The sequence below is a fragment of the Tachyglossus aculeatus genome, chromosome 4 (genome assembly GCF_015852505.1).
Source record: "Tachyglossus aculeatus isolate mTacAcu1 chromosome 4, mTacAcu1.pri, whole genome shotgun sequence".
Classification (NCBI taxonomy): domain Eukaryota; kingdom Metazoa; phylum Chordata; class Mammalia; order Monotremata; family Tachyglossidae; genus Tachyglossus; species Tachyglossus aculeatus.
The window spans coordinates 91,346,968-91,371,852 of record NC_052069.1 but is presented as its reverse complement, the minus strand read 5'-3'; positions in this window follow the sequence as shown (position 1 = coordinate 91,371,852).

Sequence of the window (24,885 nt, the reverse complement as noted above, 5' to 3'; positions counted from 1 at the left end):
TCTCTAGAAAGGAAGGATGGGCCTTTGGAATCCCATGGAACAGATCATGATTATAATGGCATTTATTAAGTGCTTAATAATAATGATGATAATAATAATAATAATAATAATAATAATTTTGGTATTAAGCATTTACTATGTGTCAAGCACTGTTCTAAGCGCTGGAGGAGATACAAGGTCATCAGGTTGTACCACATGAGTCTCACAGTCTTAATCCCCATTTTCCAGATGCGGTAACAGGCACAGAGAAATTAAGTGATTTACCCAAAGTCACACAGCTGATAAGTGGCAGAGCTGAGATTAGAACCCACGATCTCTGACTCCTAAGCCTGCTCTCTTATATGCAAAGCACTATTCTAAATTCTGGGGAGGTTTCAAGGTGATCAGATTGTCCCACGTGGGGCTCACAGTCATAATCCCCATTTTACAGTTGATGTAACTGAGGCTTGGAGAAGTTACCTCTAGGGGAGGCGGAAGGAGATCTAGACCCCAACTCCCCTCAAAACCTGCTCCTGGATGCCTCCCCATGAGAGAAAAATAAACCAACAGTAGTAATTCTCAGCAGCAAGAAGCCAGACAGGAAGGACTAAAACCCACATCATTTATCCTCACATAGCATGCATACAGTATCCACACATGCACACCAACATATATGCAGCTCACAGGGAAATATAAACACTCTCAAACCAACAGACAGCCATACCAGTAAAGAGACATATTCTCATCTAAGTACATACACAAGCATCCATGGATGGTATGTAAGTAGAAAATAAAAACAGCCAGTAGCATAAGAACAACGGAATGAGAAGGCTGAAGTCGCGAATTTAATGCTTTATTTGGTCAATGAGCTGGTGGCTGAGAGAAGATGGTGTGTGTGGAAGGGAAAACAGTGAGAGTCCATTGAATTTTATCCCCCTTTTGATCACTGCAATTTTAGAATGATATGAAAAAATTGAAGAGAACCCCAAAGAGAGAGAAAAAAAGGAATAGAGGAAAGAAAATAAATGGATATACATCCTACAATAAAAGGATAGAGAAATTTGACTAGTTTAGCCTTGAAAAGAGATGCTAAGGGATAGGTTAGTTAAGAAAAAGTGCTTGTTGACAAAGTGATAAAACCTTGCAATAGGTCATTAGTAGGGGGGCAGGGGGAGGAGAAGATGTGGAGTCTTGATTCTTGGAATTGTTAAACCAAGAGTAGAAGACATCCCTCTGTCCTAGGAGGTTTAGTCAATCCACCTGCCCCGAGGCAAGAGGCCAAGCATTTAATCTCCCAAGGTCCCTCCTAGTGCTAGGGTTCTATACCTTTTAGAAGTGCAGTGGAATGTGTATTCTACTAACTGAAAGGCTGTTGTTTTCCTGCAGGCTGAAAATGCCTTTGCAGACCAGCTAAAAACACAATCCACAATTATTTCCCCTATGGCTATGTAGAGCTGTGAATAGGAAAACCGAGCCTGCTTACTGATTAAGCCATCCCGGGGCTCAAGGTGGGCGAAATTAGCTGCATTGCAGGTCTGTCATCCAGGGTCTTTGTGTGCCAGTAATGGAAAAAGTTATTCGGGTCCACTCAGTAGAGAATATACCTCCATCACAGTGTCTGAAAAAACATTTCTGGGCAGAATAACCCCTTTTCCAGAAATATTGACCGCAGGTTAGTTGAGCACCAGATCGAAAAACTCTACCTTGCCCTAGCAGTGGTTGGGACCTCTGCTTCAAAACAACTCAGAGCTAGACACTCCTGCCTCTGTTTCAGAAATGGCAAATTGGCATTCTTTGAGTTTTGTCAAATGCTGAGACGTTTTGAAAAATTATTTACCTACAGCATTTTTACATGCAGCATTTAATAAAATAGGAAGTGTGTGATGAGGAGCAAGCTTTAAAAAAGCCCCAACATTAATGTCTAAGTGCAAATGAGCCAAAGGAAAAGTAGCCATAAATCTAAACAAGCAAAAAGAAATGGCATAACCTCATGAGATGGAAGAAAAACCAGTTTTCACTCTGTGATTTCTTTTGAACTATTTTCACAATTTGCAAAGTATATTTTTAAAATTGAAAATGATCTAAGCTCAAACGACATCGAGAAAATGTATCTTATGTGTGTTTAGATTGTGACAGCTATAAATATAATCATGAAGTGGAAATTCAATAGAAATTATTACAGCAATAAAGAATTAGCACACAATAAATACCAAAGACTTTGGAAATTTATTTTACAGTGCAGACAGGATATTCATTACAGAGTATGTAAGAGTTATCTGGACAAATATTAATTCAGAGCAGAACTAAATGAGACTGTATAAGATTATTTTGTCACCATAAGGATTTCAAATGAAAATAAGGACGAAGAATTAGAAATTGGATCCTCTGGAGCTCTTAGGTCCAGAAATCGTCTAAATAAGTTAATTTTGCTTGTTATATTATACGTATTGTACATATTATACATATGTACGCTCCCTCTCATACAACCCTATCGACCCCTCGTTAAAAGAAAACTCTATTGCTTTCGTTAGGTATAAAGGCAGACTCTCAGAAAAAAGGTAAACAAATTTCTTACTTTATATATGCATTTAGATTACTCAATCTGAAACTGCATTTTAAAGAAAGCTTGAAGTGAATTCTGACTCAAGACAAAAAATTCCATGTTCTCTGTTTTCATGATAATAGCTTCCTAGCTAGTTTAATTATGCTCAAAATTCTAAAGCTGAATCAGCCATTTCAACTGGGAATTTGCCTTTCATTGATCAGAATAAATACCATCTGAGTTGTGATTAACTTATTTACCTGACAAATATTTCCTTCCTTAAGATTTCTCCTTTCACTTGATTATACAAGTATGCAAAACATGGATGGCACAGGAGAGAGCTGTAAAAATGCTTCAAGGCACAGACCCTGGAAACACTATTATAAATTAGTTCTTCATTAAATGCACAGCAGATAGCCTGGAAACTGAAATGGCAAGGTACTTTCTCTCCACTGAAGGAAATCTTACCTCTGGAGACCAAATGATGGATAAAATGGCTAGAAAGAGCAGGACAATTTAACTTATAACTTACCTAGACTCCACATCTATGTAACGTCTCCAGATCAAAAAAAAAGTCAATATCTTATCTCATGTCTGCAATTTTAATTACGAAACAGGTGATATCACAGAAGAAAATATATGAGCAGATATAAAAATACATATACGGCTGCATTCAAAGGAACACAACTATACTCTGTAATTGATCTTCATTAAATATATTGTACTTGTATTTCAAACTACTTTTCAACTCATAATTCAAATTTTTAATTTGATCCAAAATATATCACTTTCCTAGGCAGCAGTACTTTATTCAGTCCTCAGAAGTAAGGTTTTAATCGTTTAAATCTTGATTTGTACCAGTCTCTAAAGCTTAACCCTATTGCCACGTAAGGAATTTAGATACATTACTGATTGAAGACTACTCAGAATTGCAATTTTTCAGAATTGGGTTGAATGGGTTATTTGTCCTAACTTACACCAGGGTCTCATCCTTTTCACCAACTGCTGGATGTTGTCCAACATTCTGAGTTCTCCAGATTCTAGATGATGAAAAATCTGTATTAAGGTAGCTGACAATCCTCAAACTGTTTAACACACCTGCCTACCTCTGAACTAATGAGAAAACTACAGCTAAGAAAGTCAAAACAGAGCAATATGCTGAATAAATGGAAAGCCAAAAGACACCAATATTCTGAATACATGAATCACTTAAGATGTGAAACATGAAACAATACCAAGTCTGAGGAGATCTTGGATATTTTGGCCTCATGTAACAACCTAATAGAAGGTTGCAGTGGAAGCCCTGCCGCCTGAAACTCACCTCTGGTAAGAAAAGCTCAAAGTATTCCACTTTGCTTTCCCTAGTGTTACTTCTGACTCAAAAAGCGTATTCAAAATGCAATAAATTCACACGTTACTGTGTTGAATTCATTCATACAGCCAAGAGCTTATAAAAAGAATATAGACTAAAGAGCAAGTTGCATAATGAGATCTAATCTATGTAAAATAAGTCCCAGAAGAAATGTCTTTTGCTTTGATCATTTCCCTTGAAACAATATCCCCTGCTGGAAACCACAATAAAATGAGAGCTTGGGAAAAACTCTCCTGGCAAGCAAGCTTTCCTTTTAAGAACAAAAGTTTGCCAAGCCCACCAAGCTCATGATCCTACAGAGGGCTTAATTACTGTCAATGAAATCCCTTGGGCTCCCTGAAGCTTAAAGAGAAAATAAATCTCTCTGGGGCTTCCCCACCCACTTCTCTATGTTGTCCACTCTTGGACATACACACAAGTAAAATAAAACACCCCCCAGGATCCATTCCCTCTAGTTTCAGCTGCACCCAGAAACTTTAGCACTGTTTCTGGTGCCTTGTTCTGGTTAAACTCTGGTTTTCTGTGAATCTGAACTGGAATGACCCCTGTAAGTGAAAGAGGATGATATTTTTTAATGGCAAATTCATAGGATTGACCTTTCCAATCATGAATGCAGGAGCCAAACCTTTACCGCCTGAATCCTTCAATTCACCTTTATAGTAAAAAAATTAGGGGAATGGAATCCATTCCTTATCTGCATAAACCAACAAGAAGTGATTAAGTTGTCCAGGTGCTCTAACAAAAAGAAAATTCAGGGAAATACTAACAAACTGAGAAACATCTTCTCTAAAAACATAGGGAGGACTGTGCATTTTGGGATTTTTTTTGGAATAATGAAGAAATGCAATTAACTCAGGTTGTGGAGATCAAATGGATTTCAATACAAAAGTATGCTATGGAGGCTAGGAATTTCTATGTTGCTGGAATGAAGCCTCTCAGGTTGTTCCCTTATAAATTCTGAAAGACCAATAATCACTTTCTCTAGCCCTTTTCTTAAATAGGAATGACAAGGCAACAGTCAAGAACCTTTCTGTTATCAATCCAATGCCATCCAATCAATGGACAGAATTAAACTACAGTAAATGAACATTTAGGGGAAGCCTGACTGGAAACAAATGTTGGTAGCCTTAGAATCTTAATTGGAGAGTTGGTTCTGCTCTTTGAAACTTTTCACATTGTCATAGCCATTTCTTCAAGCATGGATGAATGAAAGTCTGAGAAGTTTGAAAATGGGTTATGAGAGGGAAAATTAGGTAACTAGAGGAGAAAATTTGGGATGAAAGATGTCACGTCCCTAGGTATTATGATTGAAGTCAAAGAGGCCAACCACATCCTAGGTACCATGAAGCTAATCTGACTTTTGAACAAATCAATCAATGGTATTTATTGAGCGCTTACTGTGTGCAGAGCACTGTACTAAGTGTGTGGGAAGTACAAGTTGGCAACATATAGAGACAGTCCCTACCCAACAGTGGACTCACAGTCTAGAAGGGGGAGACAGAGAACAAAACCAAACATATTAACAAAATAAAATAAATAGAATAGATATGTATGAGTAAAATTAATAGAGTAATAAATATGTACAAACATATATACAGGTAAAAACAAAGCTTCTCATGACTGGCAAATTCCTCAAAATTCATCATTGTAGAGGTGACTTTTCTGAAACTTGATCTTGGCAACCCTAGCAAAGAGATGTCAATGATGAAGGAGGAGAAAGGTGTTACAGGCTGTTGCTCTCTCCATTCATTCATTCAATCCATTCATTCAATCAATCGTATTTATTGAGCGCTTACTGTGTGCAGAGCACTGTACTAAACTCTTGGGAAGTACAAGTCAGCAACATATAGAAAAGGTCCCTACCCAACAACGGGTTGACAGTCTAGAAGAGGGAGACAGACAACAAAACATATAGACAGGTGTCTCCAGCACAGGGCCACATCTAACTCACTTCTCCAGAGGAGGAGCTGGAAGCCTGAGTCAGTCAGTCAATCATATCTATTGAGTTTTTACTCTATGAAGAACACTGTACTGCTTGGGAGAGTACAATATAACAGTACACAGGCACATCCCCTGTCCACAGTGAGCTTACAGTCTAGTGACCATGAGTGAGTGTAATGTCAGGAGAAGGAAGATACTGTGAGTGCTGAGTATGATAGAGGATAGACTGGGAATTAGGGTCCTGGTTTGTATGTTGGAGGGAGGAAGCGTGGCTGGCAGTTTGAGTTTGAGTGGCATGGGGACTCTGTAAGAATGTACAGCAGAGAAGCAGTTGCTGGCATCCTGAAATGAGGACCCTTTGCCCACCTTCTTCATTGCATCTCCTCCATCCCTTGACCTGAGGGGCATCACCGGCTTCAAGGCTGTCCATCACCTCGCCCCCTCCTACCACACCTCCCTTCTCTCATTCTACAGCCCAGCCCGCACCCTCCGCTCCTCTGCTGCTAATCTCCTCACTGTGCCTTATTCTTGCCTGTCCCGCTGTCGACCCCCGGCCCACGTCATCGCCCTGGCCTGGAATGCCCTCCCTCCCCACATCCACCAAGCCAGCTTTCTTCCTCCCTTCAAGGCCCTACTGAGAGCTCACCTCCTCCAGGAGGCCTTCCCAGACTGAGCCCCCTCCTCCCCATCCCCCCACTTTACCTCCTTCTCCTCCCCACAGCACCTGTATATATGTATATATCTTTGTATGCATTTATTACTCTATTTTGTATTTGTACATATTTATTCCATTTATTTTATTTTGTTAATATGTTTTGTTTTGTTCTCTGTCTTCCCCTTCTAGACAGTGAGCCCACTGTTGGGTAGGGACCGTCTCTATATGTTGCCAACTTGTATTTCCCAAGCACTTAGTAAGGTGCTCTGCACACAGTAAGCGCTCAATAAATACGATTGAATGAATGAATGAATGAATTCCTGGGTGAACCAATCAGAAAAGAGAGTGGGAGTGCAGGATTAAACCAATGTCTTAATTGGATTAATCCCCAAAATGACAATTGGCCAAAAGCCATTCATCATAGAGAGGTCCCACTGTCGGTCCCACCTTCACAACACCGCTAAAATCTGCCCTTTCCTCTCCATCCAAACCGCTACCTTGTTTATGCAATCATTCATCCTATCCTGCCTGGATGACTACATCAGCCACCTGGCTGACCTCTCAGCCTCCTGTCTCTCCCTGCTGCAGTCCATACTTCGTTCTCCTGCTTGAATCATTTTTCTATAAAAAAGTTCAGGACATGTCTCCCCACTCCTCAGAAAACTCCAATGGTTGCCCACCCACCTCCACATCAAACAAAAACTTCTCACCATTGGCTTTAAAGCACTACATAACCTTGCCCCCTCCTATCTCACCTCACTACTCTTCTACTGCAACCCAGCCTGCACTCTTCACTCCTCTACTGCTAATCTTCTCACTGTGCCTTGATCTCATCTCTCACCACCGAACCTTCACCCACATACTGCCTCTGTCCTGGAACAGGCTTCTTCCTTAAATCCAATGGACAATTACTCTCTCCCCTTCAAAGCATAATTGAAGGCACATCTCCTCCAAGAGGCCTTCCTTTACTAATCCCCCCTTTCCTCTTCTCCCACTCCCTTCTGTGATGCCCTGTCTTGCTCCTTTTATTCTTTCCCCCTTCCAGCCCTACAGCACTTAGTACACTCCCTGGCACATCGTGAGCACTTAACAAATAACATAAATAAAAAAGTCATAGATTAGCAAACAACAAACCTTCATGTAGCCAGTGGTGGCATTGCAGGTCCTCATCCTGGTTTTTCTATAATACTCTTTCTAGTTTCAGATAGCAAAGCAAAAGGGGAAGATAAAAAGGGAAGAAATTTTAGCTAAACAACGCAGTTCTGTTGGGAAAAGTGGTTGTCAGTGAGATTCCCACTCAAACTTACCAATATTATCTAAGAAGAGAGGGGAATGGGGAGACATTGTAAAATATGTATACATATATTTATCTTTTGAAATGCTTTTTTAATGTATATGGGTTCACTGAGCCTCTGAGAACTTTAAAGATTTTAGAAGAATGATGTATGCATAATAAAGGCTTAGGACTACACAAATTATCTTAACAAATATGGTATGACCGCTTTGTGGTTTCATATTGCCTTTGTAATTTCTGAGACATTCTAACATTATTTAATTAGCTAAAATTTCTCCTCTCTTGAGAAATGGAAACTCAATGAAATGTCAACAGTGCTGTCAGTATGATTTGAGCTAAACTCATTACATAAAAACTTAAGGTAAAAATAGTACAAAGGCAGCCTACTTTGTCACTGTGTAGAAGCTCACACCTTACGCCAACACAATATAGATTTTTTAATGCATAATTCTATCTCAGGGAGGGTGTTTGGGAAATTGTTTCAGCTAGAACAATATTGGAGCAGTTTTTTTTCTGCAGAATTATTCCTAATTAGACAAAAATATTGAGTTTTCACAGTAAATGCCATTTAGCTGTGACAATTTGATGATGGACACTGTGGTTTTTTTTCTTTCTTTGTGTTTAGGAAGAGTGTCATACCAGGATCTTTGCTCTAAAAAATAATTTCCCCAACAATTAAAACCAGCATTGTGTTTTGAATAAGCTATAAACAAAGACTGATCAAAAATGCTTCACTTTACCTGAATTATAACTGATATTTCAGGATCTACCCCCTCATTACCAAGCATAATAAAATTTGGCATTTTCTATTGTCAGGGATGTTTATAAAAGCTACGTTTCTTGATTTATTTAAATAGACTGATAGGAAAGAGAGCAAGCTACAAAAAACAAGTGCTTTACACTGAAGGCATGTGAATCGCCTCCTTTCCAAGGATAATGCAAATTAGAAGTATGTAAAGCTTTGTCTGCACCTGGGATCTTTAATGAGGATAAAGAAAAATCAGACAGAGATTCTCTTGGGAAAAGAGAGGATCGTTATTTGAATAACCTGCAGTGAATTCTAATCAATGCAACGTGACTTTGAAAATGAATGTGGTCTTTCAACCCTCTGTACATGAGCCATAATATTAATCATAACTTCATGGTACAGTAAAGCCTATGAAAAATGGTTATTCAAGTGCACTAGCAAAAAGACCAGTTACTGTGCAGGGGAATGGTGGGGACATTGAAATCCAATTCCTATATTCTGTTTTCCGGCACTCTGTCTGGTTTATTGGGTCATTTCTTGAAAGAATCTGATGTAGGTTCTGGGCCTACAATATAATGAGTTTTCCTACAGAGTTGACATGGATAAATACTTCCTTCCTGTTGTGCTATTAAGGACATTGCTTCTACACTGTTTTAGGAAACCTGGGCTCACTTGGATGTAGAAACTCTCAAGCAGTATTAGCCAACCATCCACACATCCATTTATCCATCATCAATTCGCCTGTTCATTGCTTAGTGTATAAAATCTCTGCTTTATATTTGAGACGCTAAAACAAATTTCAGGTTTCTATCCACCAATAGGCAATTTTCAGGAACCTCCTAGGGAAAGAGAACCAGTTTTAATAAACACGTTTCCCCTAATCGTAGGTAATAAAGTGAATCTCATTTGTATACTTGAAAGAAAAACTAGATATTGTGGTATCTGGCTTCAGAAAACATGTACTTTTTATATTGAAAGTTGAGTCAATCAATCAATGGTATTTATCGAATGCTTACAGTATGCAGAGCACTGTACTAAGCTTTTGGGAAAGTACAACAGAGTTGGACATTCCCTACTCGCAAGAGCTCACACTGGTAAAGCTGATCTTTATGTTGTTAGGCTGGTATTTCAGGAGCTGTATTGAAAAGAGTAGTCGCCATAGGTCTGATTCTAAGATGCTACTACTAAAGACGGTATTTTTAATTGATGTAGATGCTGTGGCTGACAAGACTAGGAAATGACCAACTATCTCCTCCCCATCATGTGCATGTAAGGATTGCTCCTAGCTGTATTTTTGTTTGTTACCCACCATCCTCAGTGTCTTTTTCATTCCTCTTGTCACAGTCCCTGCCACAAGACATCACCTGAATCCTGATTGTTGCAGGCCAGGCTAATTAGTCCGCTGCTGTTGTCATCTAACTCTCCACTGCTATGCTATCTCACCTGAGCTTTTGCTTCATCGGCCTTTTACACATTTCTTCTCCCCTCCCTATATAGAGTTACCCTAATTCAGCTCACCAGAGAGTAGCTGTTCGGCTCTTCAGTTTGGACTGAATTCTATGCTGATGCCACACTCTGTCAGGCTCCCGAAGGACAGACTAGCCTAAGCATATCAAACTGATTCAGATTCATTTATGTCAGCAAGTAATTCTGGAGAAGTAAGAGTGGGGCATTTTCTCTAATCTAATGGAAACTCTCAGTAATAAGAAATGACAGGCTGTGCATTGTTTAGATATAATGTTTGGGAGCCCAGAGTTCATGCACGCTACTCTTCTGTGCTACTGCCAAGAGTAAAGATAATGAGTCAATACAGTGACAGTGAAGTGAATCTAATCCCAGCTCTGCCAAATGTTTGACATGTGACCTTGGGAAAGTCACTTAACTTCCCTTTACCTCAGTTTCCTCATTGTAAAATGGGATCAAATACCTTTTCTCCCTTTTCCTTTGACCGTGAGCCCCAAGTGGGACAGGGACTGAGTCCAACCTGATAACCTGTACCTATTCCAAAGCTTAGAATAGTGTTTGACACACAGTAAGCATTCAACAAAGTAATAATAATAATAATAGGAATAATAATGTGAAAAAAAATTTTCTCTCATACGAGTACTGCATCTCTGACTGATGAGATAATGCTGAAGTGGAAAGTGGTGGTGGAAAACAGTGATGTGAATAAGTGAATGTTGGTGAAAATCTGTTTGTTGGTGTATCACAGTCATGGATTAGCAGAGACGAGAGGAAGTTATTCAGCAACCGCACCCCAAAGTGGTTCTACATGTGAAAAACATTTGTTTTAGTTTTGTCAACCAAATTTTTCAGGTATCCCATAAAAGTGGACAAACTGAGGCTTTCATTGAAAAAGTATTCCCAGGTATGAACAATAGTACAACTTCATTATATATAACTATATATATTTATATATATATATATATTTATATATATATATATATATATATATATATATATATATATATAAAACACAACTACACTTCACTGTGCTGCCCGGATTATTTTTGCACAGAAACACTCTGAGCATGTCATTCCCCTCCTCAAAAATCTCCAGTGGCTTCCTGTCAACCCATGAATCAAGCAAAAACTCCTCACTCTCGGCTTCAAGGCTCTCCATCACCTCATCCCCTTGTACTTCACCTCCCTTCTCTCCTTCTATAGCCCAGCCCACACACTCCCCCCCTCTGCTGCTAACCTCCTCACTGGGCCTCGTCCTTGCCTGACCCGCTGTCAACCCCTGGCCCACATCCTAACTCTGGTCTGGAATGCTCTACTCCTCACAACCACCAAACTAGCACACTTCCCCCCTTCAAAGCCCTACTGAAAGCTCACCTCCTCCAGGAGGCCTTCCCAGACTGAGTCCCCCTTTACCTCTGCTTCTCCTCCCCTCCCCTTCACCCCTACTCCCTCCCTCTGCTCTACCCCCCTCCCCGCCCCATAGCAATTGTGTATATATGTACATATTCATTATTCTATTTGTTTTATTAATGATGTGTATATATCTATAATTCTATTTATTTATTTTAATGCTATTGATGCCTGTCTACTTGTTTTGTTGTCTGTCTCCCACTTTCTAGACTGTGAGCCTGTTGATGGGTAGGGATTGTCTCTATCTGTTGCCGAATTGTACTTTCCAAGTGCTTAATACAGTGCTCTGAGATTGAGAGATTGAACCAGCAAGTTAGTGGTTTGGATGGAGAGGAAAGGGTGGATCTTGGCGATGTTGTGGAGGTGAGACTGGCAGGTTTTGATGATGGATTGGATGTACAGGGTGAATGAGAGAGAGGAGTCAAGGACTTTTAGACTGTGAGCCCCTTTTAGACTGTGAGCCCACTGTTGGGTAGGGACTGTCTCTATATGTTGCCAATTTGTACTACCCAAGCGCTTAGTACAGTGCTCTGCACATAGTAAGCGCTCAATAAATACGATTGATGATGATGAAGGATGACGCCAAGGTTGTGGTTTTGTGAGACGGGAAGGATGGTAGTGCCATCTATAGTGACAGGAAAGTCAGGGAGAGAGAACAGGGTTTGGGAGGGAAGATAAGGAGCTCAGTCTTGGACATATTGTGCTTTAGCACTGTCCTTATTCCTTCCAAGCCAAGCTTACAACTGTAACGTGCTCTTGGTTCTGCTTCTATCCCCTTGCTCACGCTGTTCTTCTGGCTTGGAACTCCCTCCCGCCACATGTCTGCTGTGTGATCTTGGACAAGTCACTTCACTTCTCTGGGCCTCATCTGTAAAATGAGGATTAAGAGTGTGAGCCCTATATTGGATAGGGACTACGTCTAACTTGACTACCTTGTATCTACCCCCAGCGCTTAGAACAGTGCTTGGCACATAGTAAGTACTTAACAAGTACTATAATTACTAAGCACTTAGTACAGTGCTCTGCACACAGTAAGCACTCAAATACGATTGAATGAATGTACTAAGCATTTGGGAGAGTATAACAGAATTAGTAGATATAATCTATGCCCTGAAGGAATGTACACTCTGTCTTCCCTGACAGTTGTCTTCCCACAGAAGCAAGGAATCCAACACAAAAATAGGCAAACAGGGATGAGATGCAACATGGCCTAGTGGATATAGCCTGGGTCTGGGTGTCAGAGGACCTGGGTTCTAATACTATCTAATGGGTTCTATTGGTTCAGCCACTTAATAATAATAATGATGGCATTTATTAAGCGCTTACTATGTGCAAAGCACTGTTCTAAGCACTGGGAAGGTTATAAGGTGTTCAGGTTGTCCCACGTGGGGCTCACAGTCTTAATCCCCATTTTACAGATGAGGTAACTGAAGCACAGAGAAGTTAAGTGACTTGCCCAAAGTCACTCAGATGACAAGTGGTGGAGCCAGGATTTGAACCCATGACTGCTGACTCCAAAGCCCGGGCTCTTTCCACTGAGCCATGCTGCTTCTCTTGCCTGCTGTGTGACCTTGGTCAAGTCACTTAGCTTCTCTGTTCCTCCATTTTCTCCACTGTAAAATGGGAATTTAATACCTGTTCTCCCTCTTACTTAGACTGTGACCCTCAAGTGGGACAGGGACTGTGTCCAACCTGATTAAACTGTATCTACCTCAGCACTCAGAACTGTATTTGATACATAGAAAGCACTTAAATACCATAAAATGATAATAATGGTAATGTATTATATTTTCAGTTCTGTGTGAAATTTTTCATTGGCAGGATCCATTTATGGCTAAGGTAGTCACAACAAAGTGTCAATGTGGCAATGCCCTTCACACTGTACTTGCTTAATAATAATGGCAATTGTTAAGTGCTTAGTGTGTGTCAGGCGCTGTTCTAAGCACTGAGGTAGATACAAGTTAATCACGTTAGACACAGTCTTTACTCCACATGGGTCTCATAGTTTAAATAGGAGGGGGAACAGATACTGAATCCCCATTTTGCAAATAAGGAAACTGAGGCACAGAGAAGAAGGTTCTAATCCCAACTCTGCTGCTCATCTGTTGTGTGGCCTTGGACAAGTCACAACTTCTCCGTGCCTCAGTTACCTCCTCTGCAAAATGGGGATTAATACTGTTTGCCCTATGCAGGACATCAGCTATGTCTAACCTTGTATCTATTCCTTGTATCTACTCCAGCGCTTAGTTCAGGGCCTGACAGATAGCAAGCGCTTAACAAATACCATTTTTTTTTAAGTGACTTGTCCATGGTCACACAGCAAGCAATTGGCAGAGGTGGGATTAAAACCTGGATCCTTTGTATTTAATAAATACTACTACTACTGCTGCTGCTGCCACTGCTCCTCTTGGGTGCTAAAGGGGCATCTCATTCTGTTATTTCCTAGGAACCAAGGCACTTATCTCAATGCTTCTCTAGACACAGAACTTAAAAAATACGTTCACTTTGGACTTCAAAAACTGAACACTCCCACATTTCTCACACTCCTTTGCCCTCCTCGGGGAACTTGAGGAGCCCTGTTAAGCACAGCCTATTTGTCCCTGGTTGGGATTGCCACAGGCAGAGAGAGGGGGAAAAAAAGCTTTATTTTTCCAACTGAAAATTAGATCTTGGCATGTCTCTTACCCAATCTGGAAGCATTCCCAGTAACACTTCTGGCGTGCTTCATTGAAAAAAAAAAATCAATAAATAGATATTATGGGCCAAGGTCTGCCCTTGGCGACTTCCCTGATCTCCCAGAGGCCCATAACAGAGGAGGGAATTGTCCCTGTGTGGTACTCTGGAATTTCCGTGTTTGGCTCTGGAAGCCTCAGCTGTGAACTATCAAAGGGAGTGCCTCTGAGGCAACCGAGAGAGCAGATAACCTCTGCCAGCCTCTGTAAATTGATAGAAGGAAAGCATAAGGGAGAATCCTGGTACTAGAGGGTGAGTCTGGAGAAGTGGGGAAAACCGAGTGCTCACCTGCTATGGGACCAAGACTGGTGGGGTTGGCCATCCTAGGAAGAGGGACTCCTGGAGGGTCAAAGGAATCAATCAGGTGGACACAGTCAAGCTAGCCAAACACAAAGAATTGGTGCCTTATGATGAGAACTGGTTCTACACTGGAGCTGAAAGCACCTAACAGGCACCAGGACTATTATTTTCCCATCTATGGTTGGCACCCTTGGAGATGGAACAGCTGGGCCCGTTGCAGAGTGGGAATGTTTCTGCTCAGAACTGGAATCAATCTGGCAATGGAATTGGCTGATGGAACTGGAGTGTTTACCGGGTAACTAGGACTGGGTGTCTGGGATGGAACGATACAGTCGAGTTGATAGAAGTGTTCCCTGCCCACAAGGAACTCGTAGTTTAGACAGTCTGCATGACCTAGTGGAAGGAGCCTAGGTTAAGGAGTCAACGCCCAAGGTCACTCTAGTCTGCTGTGTGACCTTAGGCAAGTCACTTCTCTGCCTCAGTTGCTTCATCTTGTAAAGTGGGGGTTGAGACTGTGAGCCCCACACAGGACGATTATGACACCTGTCTACATGTTTTGTTTTGTTGTCTGTCTCCCCCTTCTAGACTGTGAGCCCGTTGTCGGGTAGGGACCGTCTCTATATGTTGCCCACTTGTACTTCCCAAGCGCTTAGTTCAGTGCTCTGCACACAGTAAGCACTCAATAAATATGATTGAATGACAGCCTGTTCCAACCTAATTTGCTTGTATCCACCGTAGTGCTTGGCTCGTAGTAAGCTCTTAATATTTATTACTCTATTTTATTTGTACATATTTATTCTATTTATTTTATTTTGTTAATATGTTTTGTTTTGTTCCCTGTCTCCCCCTTCTAGACTATGAGCCCGCTGTTGGGTAGGGACCGTCTCTGTTGCCAACTTGTACTTCCCAAGCGCTTAGTACAGTGCTCTGCACACAGTAAGCGCTCAATACGATTGAATGAATGAATGGTATTTACTGAGCACTTATTGTGGAAAGATCACTGCACTATGGACATGGGAGAGTTGGTAGACACTTTCCCCGCCAACAACAAACTTACAGTCTAGAGGAATCCAGATATTCCTGGGGATTTGTTAATTTTGGGATTTGTCTCACCTCCGGTTTAGCCTGGATGCCTAGAGGTAGCCTTCATTCATTCATTCAATCATATTTATTGAGAGCTTCCTGTGTGCAGAGCACTGTACTAAGCCCTCGGCTTCAAGGCTGTCCATCACCTTGCCCCCTCCTACCTCACCTCCCTTCTCTCCTTCTACAGCCCAGCACACACCCTCCACTCCTCTGCCGCTAATCTCCTCACTGTACCTCATTCTTGCTTGTCCCGCCGCTGACCTCAGGCCCATGTCCTCCCCCTGGCCTGGAATGCCCTCCCTCCACACATCCACCAAGCTAGCTCTCTCCCTCCTTTCAAAGCCCTACTGAGAGCTCACCTCCTCTAGGAGGCCTTCCCAGACTGAGCCCCCTCCTTCCTCTCCCCATCCCCCCTCCTTAGCTCCTTCCCCTCCCCAAAGCACCTGTATATATGTATATACGTTTGTACGTATTTATTACTCCATTTATTTTACTTGTACATATTTATTCTATTTTATTTTGTTAATATGTTTTGTTGTCTGTCTCCCCCTTCTAGACTGTGAGCCCGCTGTTGGGTAGGGACTGTCTCTATATGTTGCCAACTTGTACTTCCCAAGCTCTTAGTACAGTGTTCTGCACACAGTAAGCGCTCAATAAATACGATTGAATGAATGAGAGTACAATATAACCATAAACAGACACATTCCCTGCCCACGACAAGTCAGTCAACTGTTACATCCTTTCACAAGGACCAAGTCTGGATTGGTTCAGTACATGACACTTTTCCAGTCACCTGCTGTGTGGCCAAGGGATAGGTGGAGGATAGGTGTTTGCCCTTGTGGAGATTCATAATCAGAGTTAAAGGGAAGGGACTAAGAACAAACCTAGAACCCCAAATTCCAAAATTAGGGGAAAGAGAGTGGAAACAGTATGCAATCCCTCTCGTTAATAGTAAACACAAAGGAAAGATTTATTCATCACAGCCTTAATCCCTTTGCAGGTCTACAGGGAAAAAGCATCAGGGTGTCCAGGCGGAACTTTCTCCTCTCCCCATCCCCTTCCTTGTGAAGTCCCCCTTTTATTTTTGCCAGGTAAGGAAATCATTTTGACACTCTGATAGCAGGAAGCAGTAAGACTTAAAGATTTTTAGAACTTCTCAGAGATTAAGGAAGGTAATAATAATAATAATAATAATAATAATAATAATAATAATAATGGCATTTGTTCAGCACTTACTATATGCAGAGCACTGTTCTAAGCACTGGGGGGGATACAAGGTGATCATGTTGTCCCACGTGGAGCTCTCAGTCTCAATCCCCATTTTACAGATGAGGTAACTGAGGCTCAGAGAAGTTAAATGACTTGTCCAAGGTCACACAGCAGACGTGTGGCAGAGCCGGGATTCGAACCCATGACCTCTGACTCCAAAGCCCGTGGTCTTTCCACTGAACCACACTGCAGAAGGGAACTTAACCACTCACCCATCATTTTACAATTCCAGACTGGGGAGTTTGGAATCAAAATGATTGATAATAGTAATTATGGAATTTATTAAGAGCTTATTAAGTGCTACCTATTGGAGCAATAATACTAAAATAATAATTATAATTTTGGGATTTGTTAAGCACTTAATATGGGCCAGGCACTGTAGTAAGCACTGGGGTAGGTACAAGAAAACTGGGTTGGACACTGTCCCTGTCCCATGTGGGGCTCACAGTCTCAATCCCCATTTTACAGATGAGGTAACTGAGGCATAGAGAACTGAAATCCCCAGGTTCACACAGCAGACATGTTGTGGAACCAGAAAGGGAGCCTATGATCTTCTGACTCCCAGGCTGGTGTTCTACCCACTAGGTCATGCTGCTTCTCTGAGTACATACCAAGTTATCAGATTAGACAGAATCCCTGGTCCATGCGGGGCTCAAAATCGTTTTTATCTCCCTTTTAGAGATGAGGAAAGTGATGCCCAGAGAGGTTAAGTGAACTGTCTAAGGTCATGGAGGAGGCCAGTGGCAGAGCTGGGACTAGAAGATCAGTCCCCTGACTCCAGTGCCATGTTCATTCAATCATTCATTCAATCGTATTTACTGAGCACTTATTGTGTGCAGAGCACTGTACTAAGCGCTTGGGAAGTACAAGTTGGTAACATATAGAGATGGTCCCTACCCAATAGTGGGCTCACAGTCTAGAAGGTGGAGACAGACAACAAAACAACACATATTAACAAAATAAAATAAATAGAATAGTAAATATGTACAAGTAAAATAGAGTAATAAATCTGTACAGACATATATACAGGTGCTGTGGGGAGGGGAAGGCTTTCCACTAGGCTACATCGTCCAGTCCAGATAAATTTAATGATTGGTTCTTGACAGTGTCATCACATTCCTCCCTCAATCCCATTTTTAAACTGAGTCCAGTGCAATAGAAAAGATCTATAATAATAATAATTTTGGTATTTATTAAGCGCTTACTATGTGCAAAGCACTGTTCTAAGCGCTGGGGAGGATACAAGGTGATCAGGTTGTCCCATGTGGGGCTCACAGTCTTAATCCCCATTTTACAGATGAGGTAACAGGCACAGAGAAGTTAAGTGACTTGTCCAAATTCACACAGCTGACAAGAGGCGGAGCCGGAATTTGAACCCATGACCTCTGACTCCCAAGCCCGTGCTCTTTCCACTGAGCCACGTTGGTCCTGGAGTCTGAGGCTGTTCTTATGTCTACAGGACAGGCCGCAGGTTGTCAGTTTTCTTGTGGCATCCAAAAAAATGTACTTCAGGCCTTCCACCCATAACTGGACTCTCAAGAAAGGGCCTGGTCTGGTTTTCAAAATCCCTTCAGTTTTTCTTCCGAGGATGACCTTCTGACTCCTAGACCCATGCTCTATCCGCTATCCTGGCTCTGCCACTTGACTGCTGTGTGACCTCGGGCAAGTCACTTAACTTCTCTGTGTCTCAGTTCCCTCATCTGTAAAATGGGGATCAAAAATGTGAGCCCCACGTGGGACAACCTGGTTACCCTGTATCCACCCCAGCTCTTAGAACAGTGCTTGGCACATAGTAAGCACTTAAATACCACAGTTATTATTATTATTATCATTGTTATTATCCCACACTGCTTCTCAATATTTGCTAAGCACTTATTACGTGCCAGGCACTGGGCACATAATACTAAGCACTGAGGTGCATACAAGCAAATCGGGTTGGACACAGTCCCTGTCCCACGTCAGGCTCACAGTCTCAATCCCCATTTTACAGATGAGGTAAATGAGGCCCCAGAGAAGTGAAGTGAGTTGCCCAAGATCACAGAGCAGACAAGTGGTAGAGCCAGAATTAGAACCCATGACCTTCTGACTCCCTGGCTCCTGCTCTAGCCAATGAGCACAAGTGTCCAATGAACTCTGACATACCATTCTCCAGCCACCACCTACTCACCTTCCTTCACTCCTGGCAAAACTGTCCTATCCCACCCAGAAAGACCTTTGACCTCTTGATTCCCTCCACCTACCCTACCTCTCCTGATGAGCCAATCTAACCCCCAAATGCTGCCTTCTCCTCTGAACTCAACTCTCTTGCACGACTGCCCTCCTCCAACATCGGATCACCAACCCACAGCCCTGAATCACTCCCTTCACTCATGTGCTATAGTCACAGAGCCTTGCCGGCAGAAATCTAGGTATCCGGACAACCTCATCCATCTCAATCACAATCTCAGCGCTTACTGTGTGCAGAGCACTGTACCAGGCACTTGGGAAAGTACAATATAACAAAGTTAGACACATTCCCCGCCCATAATGTCTACTTTGAAATACACTCATGTATCTCCCATCCTAAAAAACCTACCCTCAACTTCCACTGCCCCAGCCAGCTATTGCTCTAGCTCCCTCCTGCTACTCCTGTCTAAACTCCTTGAATGAGTTGCATACTCCAACTGCCTCCATTTCCATTCCTTTAATTCCCATCTAGATCCACTTCAATCTGGTTTCCAAACCTTTCAAAACGCTGACCCTGCTCTTTCAAAAGTCATCAATTTCCTCCCCCTTACCAAATCCAATGGACTCTACTCCATTTTAATTCTAATTGACTTCTCATCTGCCTTTGACACTGTAGACCATCCCTTCTCCTGGTAGCACTATTAAAAATCGTTTCACTCTCATCCTCTCCTAGTTCTCTTCCTATTTCTTTTGCTACTCCTTCTCAGTCTCATTCCCCAGCCCCTCCTCTGCCTCCCACTTTCTGTGGGAATCCCTCAAGGCTCAGTTGTGGGTCCCCTTCTATTCTCCATCTACACCCATTTCCATGGAGAACTCATTTGCTTCCATGGCTTCAACTACTATCTCTATGCAGATGGACTCTCAAATATATTTTTTCAGCCCTGACTACTCTCCCTCTCTGCAACTTCACATTTCCTCCTTTCTTCAGGACATGTCTACTTCGATGTTCTATCATCACATCAAAATCAACATGTCCAAAATTGGACTTCTCATCCTAGTCTCCCAAACTCTCTCCTTCCCCTGACTTTCCCATCACTATAAACAACCTTGTCACCATCCTTGAATTACCTCTCTCCTTCAACACAAATATTCAGTCAGTCACTACATTTTGTCAATTCTGTCACCACATCTCCAGAATTCCTCCTTTCCTGTTCACTCAAACATCTATCACACTGGCTCAAGAAGTTATCATATCCTGTCTCTATCTGCCTCCTTGCTTACCTCTCTAACTCCTGCATCTCCACTTGCCAATCCATACTTTACTCCAATGCCCAGATCATATTTCTACAAAATAGTTCTGAGCAAATTGCCCCATTCCTCAAGTGCCACCAGTGATTCCTTATCTGGCTCTGCATCAAGAAGAATCTCCTCACTATTAGATTCAAGCCAAAAAGTTCTCTTCCCCTTACTTATGATAATAATAATAGTAAAGCAGTGTGGCTCAGTGGAAAGAGCACGGGCTTTGGAGTCAGAGGTCATGGGTTCAAATCCCAGCTCCACCACTCATCAGCTGTGTGACTTTGGGCAAGTCACTTAACTTTTCTGGGCCTCAGTTACTTCATCTTTTAAATGGGGATTAAGACTGTGAGCCCCACATGGGACAACCTGATCGCCTTGTAAATTCCCCAGTGCTTAGAACAGTGCTCTGCACATAGTAAGTGCTTAATAAATGCCATCATTATTATTATTATTAATTGCAGTATTTTTAAGCAGTTACTCTGTACCAGGCACTATACTAAGCATTGGGGTAGATACTAGTCAATCAGGTTGGACACAGTCTCTGTCCCATGTGGGGCTTACAGTCTCAATCCCCATTTTATAGATGAGGTAACTGAGGCACAAAAAAGTGAAGTGACTTGTCCAAGGTCACACAGCAGACAAGTGGCAGAGCTAGGATTAGAACCCACAACCTTCTGACTCATAGGCCCATGCTCTATTTTCTACACCATGCTGCTTCCCTACACTCCTCTCCCACTTCATCTCAGTCCACATATTTCATTCTTTTAATTTCAGCTTGTCTCTCACTGTAGCCTCACCCACTCTCATATCTGACAGATCAGCACTCTCCCCATCTTCAAAGCCCTATTGAAATCAAATCTCCTCCTGGAAGCCTTCCCTGACTAAGCTCTCATCCACCCTCTCTACTTTCCTCTCTACTTCCTCACCCATGCACTCATTCCCACCACTTAATTACTTAGGTATTCATCCCGGCCCCACCCACACAGCACTGATGTACATATTTTTATACTTAGTTGCTTCCTTTACCTGTAATGTAATGTCTGTCTTCCTCATTAAATACTTAGATCGTAAGCTCCTTGAGGACAAGGATCATGCTGATCAACCACATTATACTCTCCCATGTAATAATAATAATAATGATGGAATTTATTAAGCGTTTACTATGCACAAAGCACTGTTCTAAGTGCTGGGGAGGTTACAAGGTGATCAGGTTGTTCCACAGAGGGCTCACAGTCTTAATCCCCATTTACAGATGAGGTAACTGAGGCACAGAGAAGTTAAGTGACTTGCCCAAAGTCACACAGCTGACAATTTCTAGACTGTGAGCCCACTGTTGGGTAGGGACTGTCTCTATATTTTGCCAACTTGTACTTCCCAAGCACTTAGTACAGTGCTCTGCACACAGTAAATGCTCAATAAATACAATTGAATGAATTGGTGGAGCCGGGATTTGAACCCTTGACCTCTAATTCCACAGCCTGTGCTCTTTTCATTGAGCCACATTGCTTCTCTTACAGTCCTCTGAACACAGCGAGTATGCAATAAATACCACTTATTGATTGACTGAATGAGTGTCTCAGACATCTAAGACATGGGCATCTGTTTATGAGGCTGAAAATGTGACCCACTAACTTAGATGAAAACAAATAATATTGTTGCCTCATTTTTCTAAGTTAATGTTTCAGTGAGCAATTATTAAAAACCTTGGGTGCCTTATGATAGTTTCTTCTTCTTCTCAGAAAATTGAAAATAGAATAAGCCAAAAATCGCCTGGCTAATGCAACCTACCCTCCAGTGAATACATATTGTGTACATTGGCATCTTCTTTGGACAAGGTCTTGAAGGCCTTAGTATAGTCTGAATCAAGCCCAAATTATATACTATATAGACGTTTCTGTTGTAGTTGAAACCTAAATTAAATATTGCTAATTGCTACTGATGGCTCTGGGCATTAATCTGCCTTGTTAACACCCATGGGATCAATGGGAAAAAGGAGGATGTCAAGAATCACAATCCCCATTTTGTTGTTAGCAATACTGTGAAAAAGCTAAGGAATTATCCAAGGTTGTTCTACTCACAAAGAATAGAATCCAGATTTCCTGACTCCAGGGTCAAGGAGCTGTACAAGTGGGTGGTACGCTGCTGCTGAGGAAGATAAGAAATGCTCCTTGCCTTGCCTTTTCTCCCACCAATCTACTATCCATCCCAATCACTTATGCATGTAAGCAGGCGTTTTTCTATTTTAAAGGACAAACAAGAGGCACTGTGGTTAGAGTGCTTTATTATTATTTTTACTATTATTATTACAGCAAACCAAGTTTCCCAACTCTAATATAGAAAGCTCTGGGATAATTTGCCCATATAGCGGCTGTAGAGTCTTCATTTTGCTAACTATTGAAAAACATAAGACCAGAAGGAATATTATCTTTGCTCAGTCCTTTAGCCCAATATGTTTGCTCACAGTGATAAGAGGAATACTGAGATGGCTGTTCTCCTTACCCTCAAAATTAAAAAAAAGCATAGGCCACTCATACTCAACAGTTCTTTCTCAGCACTTTCTTGAATTTATATTGAGTTTGGGACTATATTTTTCTAGTTTTCTCATGAAATTTAAAGGCCAAAAAGCTATGTAGTGGTGACCATGGAGACCATTAGACAGGAGTACAAAGGGAGCATACAGTTCATTCACTGGTTTTCCAATCCCAGGCTCAAGAAGCCGGGAGCTAGCTGGGAGGAAGTGAAGCCAGACCTTTATTAAAGCGAGTGTTGGATCACCTGGATAGTATTATTATTATTATAGTATTTGTTAAGCACTCTTTTAAGGACTTTTCTCAGACCTAATGTAAATATAGGTTAATCAGGTTGGGCATAGTCCTTATGCCCATAATAGGACTCACAGTCTAAGTAGACCAGATATTGAATCCTCATTTACAGTTGAGGAAACTGAAACACAGAGAAATTAAATGATTTGTTCAAGGTCAATGATGTGTTCAAGGTCACAGAGCAAGGAACCCTCAGATGAGCATTAGAACCACATCTGCTAACTCCTAGGCCCATGGATTTTGTTGTTTTTCCCCACTAATAATAATAATAATAATAATGATGGCATTTGTTAAGCACTTACTATATGCAAAGCACTGTTCTAAGCACTAAGGAGGATACAAGGTGATCAGGTTGCCCCACGTGGGGCTCACAGTCTTCATCCCCATTTTACAGATGAGGGAACTGAGGCTCAGAGAAGCGACTTGCCCAAAGTCACACAGATGACAAGTGGCGGAGCTGGGATTAGAACTCATGACCTCTGACTCCCAAGCCCGGGATCTTTCCCTGGAGCCATGAGGCCATACTGCTTTTTCAGTGAGGCAGAGGGGATCATCATCAATCGTATTTATTGAGCGCTTACTGTGTGCAGAGCACTGTACTAAGCGCTTGGGAAGTACAAGTTGGCAACATGTAGAGACAGTCCCTACCCAACAGTGGGCTCACAGTCTAAATCGAGATCGAGATGGAACTTTTGGTAGTAACTGACTTTTGCCCCCCCTGCCTCTTGGGTATTTTGGAGAGCCAGTATTTTCAAGCTGCCAATTCAGTCACTTGCCCTGTGTAGATTTTTCAATTTCTTTACAAAAAATTATTCTGCACAATTATCTTCCATGATACCATACTTAAAATCTTGATTATTAGTGTTATAAAAATTTTCCAACTTACATTTGAAAGTTAAAATCAAGCTTAGATCATTTCATTGAAGGGCTACTGTTTGAACATAATTGCCTTTACAAAAATTGCCTAGAAAATGCTACACTATGGTAGTGCTCTCAAATTCAGATAAAAATTCCATGAAAATGTGTTCCTCTTTGTTTCTATTTCCCCAACTGCTTATTATTAAATTATTTGGATATGATCCAAAGTTTTCTTCCTGCCTGATTCATGTGGTATTTGTGATATCACAACCATTTATCACTAGCAGTATTGTTTTGTTGTCACAAACACTGGATTGGGACATTACTGAATCCATCTGGCAGAGGAATGAAACTGATTATAAACAAGAAAATTCCTATATTCCCAAATAGCCTAGGAAACTGCCAAAACAGGAAAGGAAATACAGAAAAAGTTTGTAACAGTTAATTTTTTTTTAAGGTTCTTTCTTAAAGTTTCCTGCGTGGTGCAAGATATAGCTGGAGTGACTTCAATGGAAACAAATTCAGGCACAACCCTGACTGAGCGTGAGAGTATCTTTTGAATTTTAACTATATTACAGCCAAAGTATGATAGCAAAAGTTGCCTCAAAACAGTATGGACCACAAAAGTAGGTACTCTTTTCTGGATGATAGCATCTGTTGTCATCCACTGGCAGTGGCAGAAATTCAGGTGGAGACCCAACTGCTTGGCCTATGGACTGAATAGAGGCATATATAGTGAGCGAATTTCTGCCACTTCCCCCTCTAAAATCCTCCCTTTCCTCTCCAACCAAAAAGCTACCACCTTAATCCAAGCATTTATCCTATCCTATCTTGATTATTTTATCAGCCTCCTTGCTGACCTCCCTGTGTCATGTCTTTCCCCAATCCAGCCCATACTTCACTCTGCAGCCAAGATCACTTTTATGCAAAAATTTCAGTCCATATTT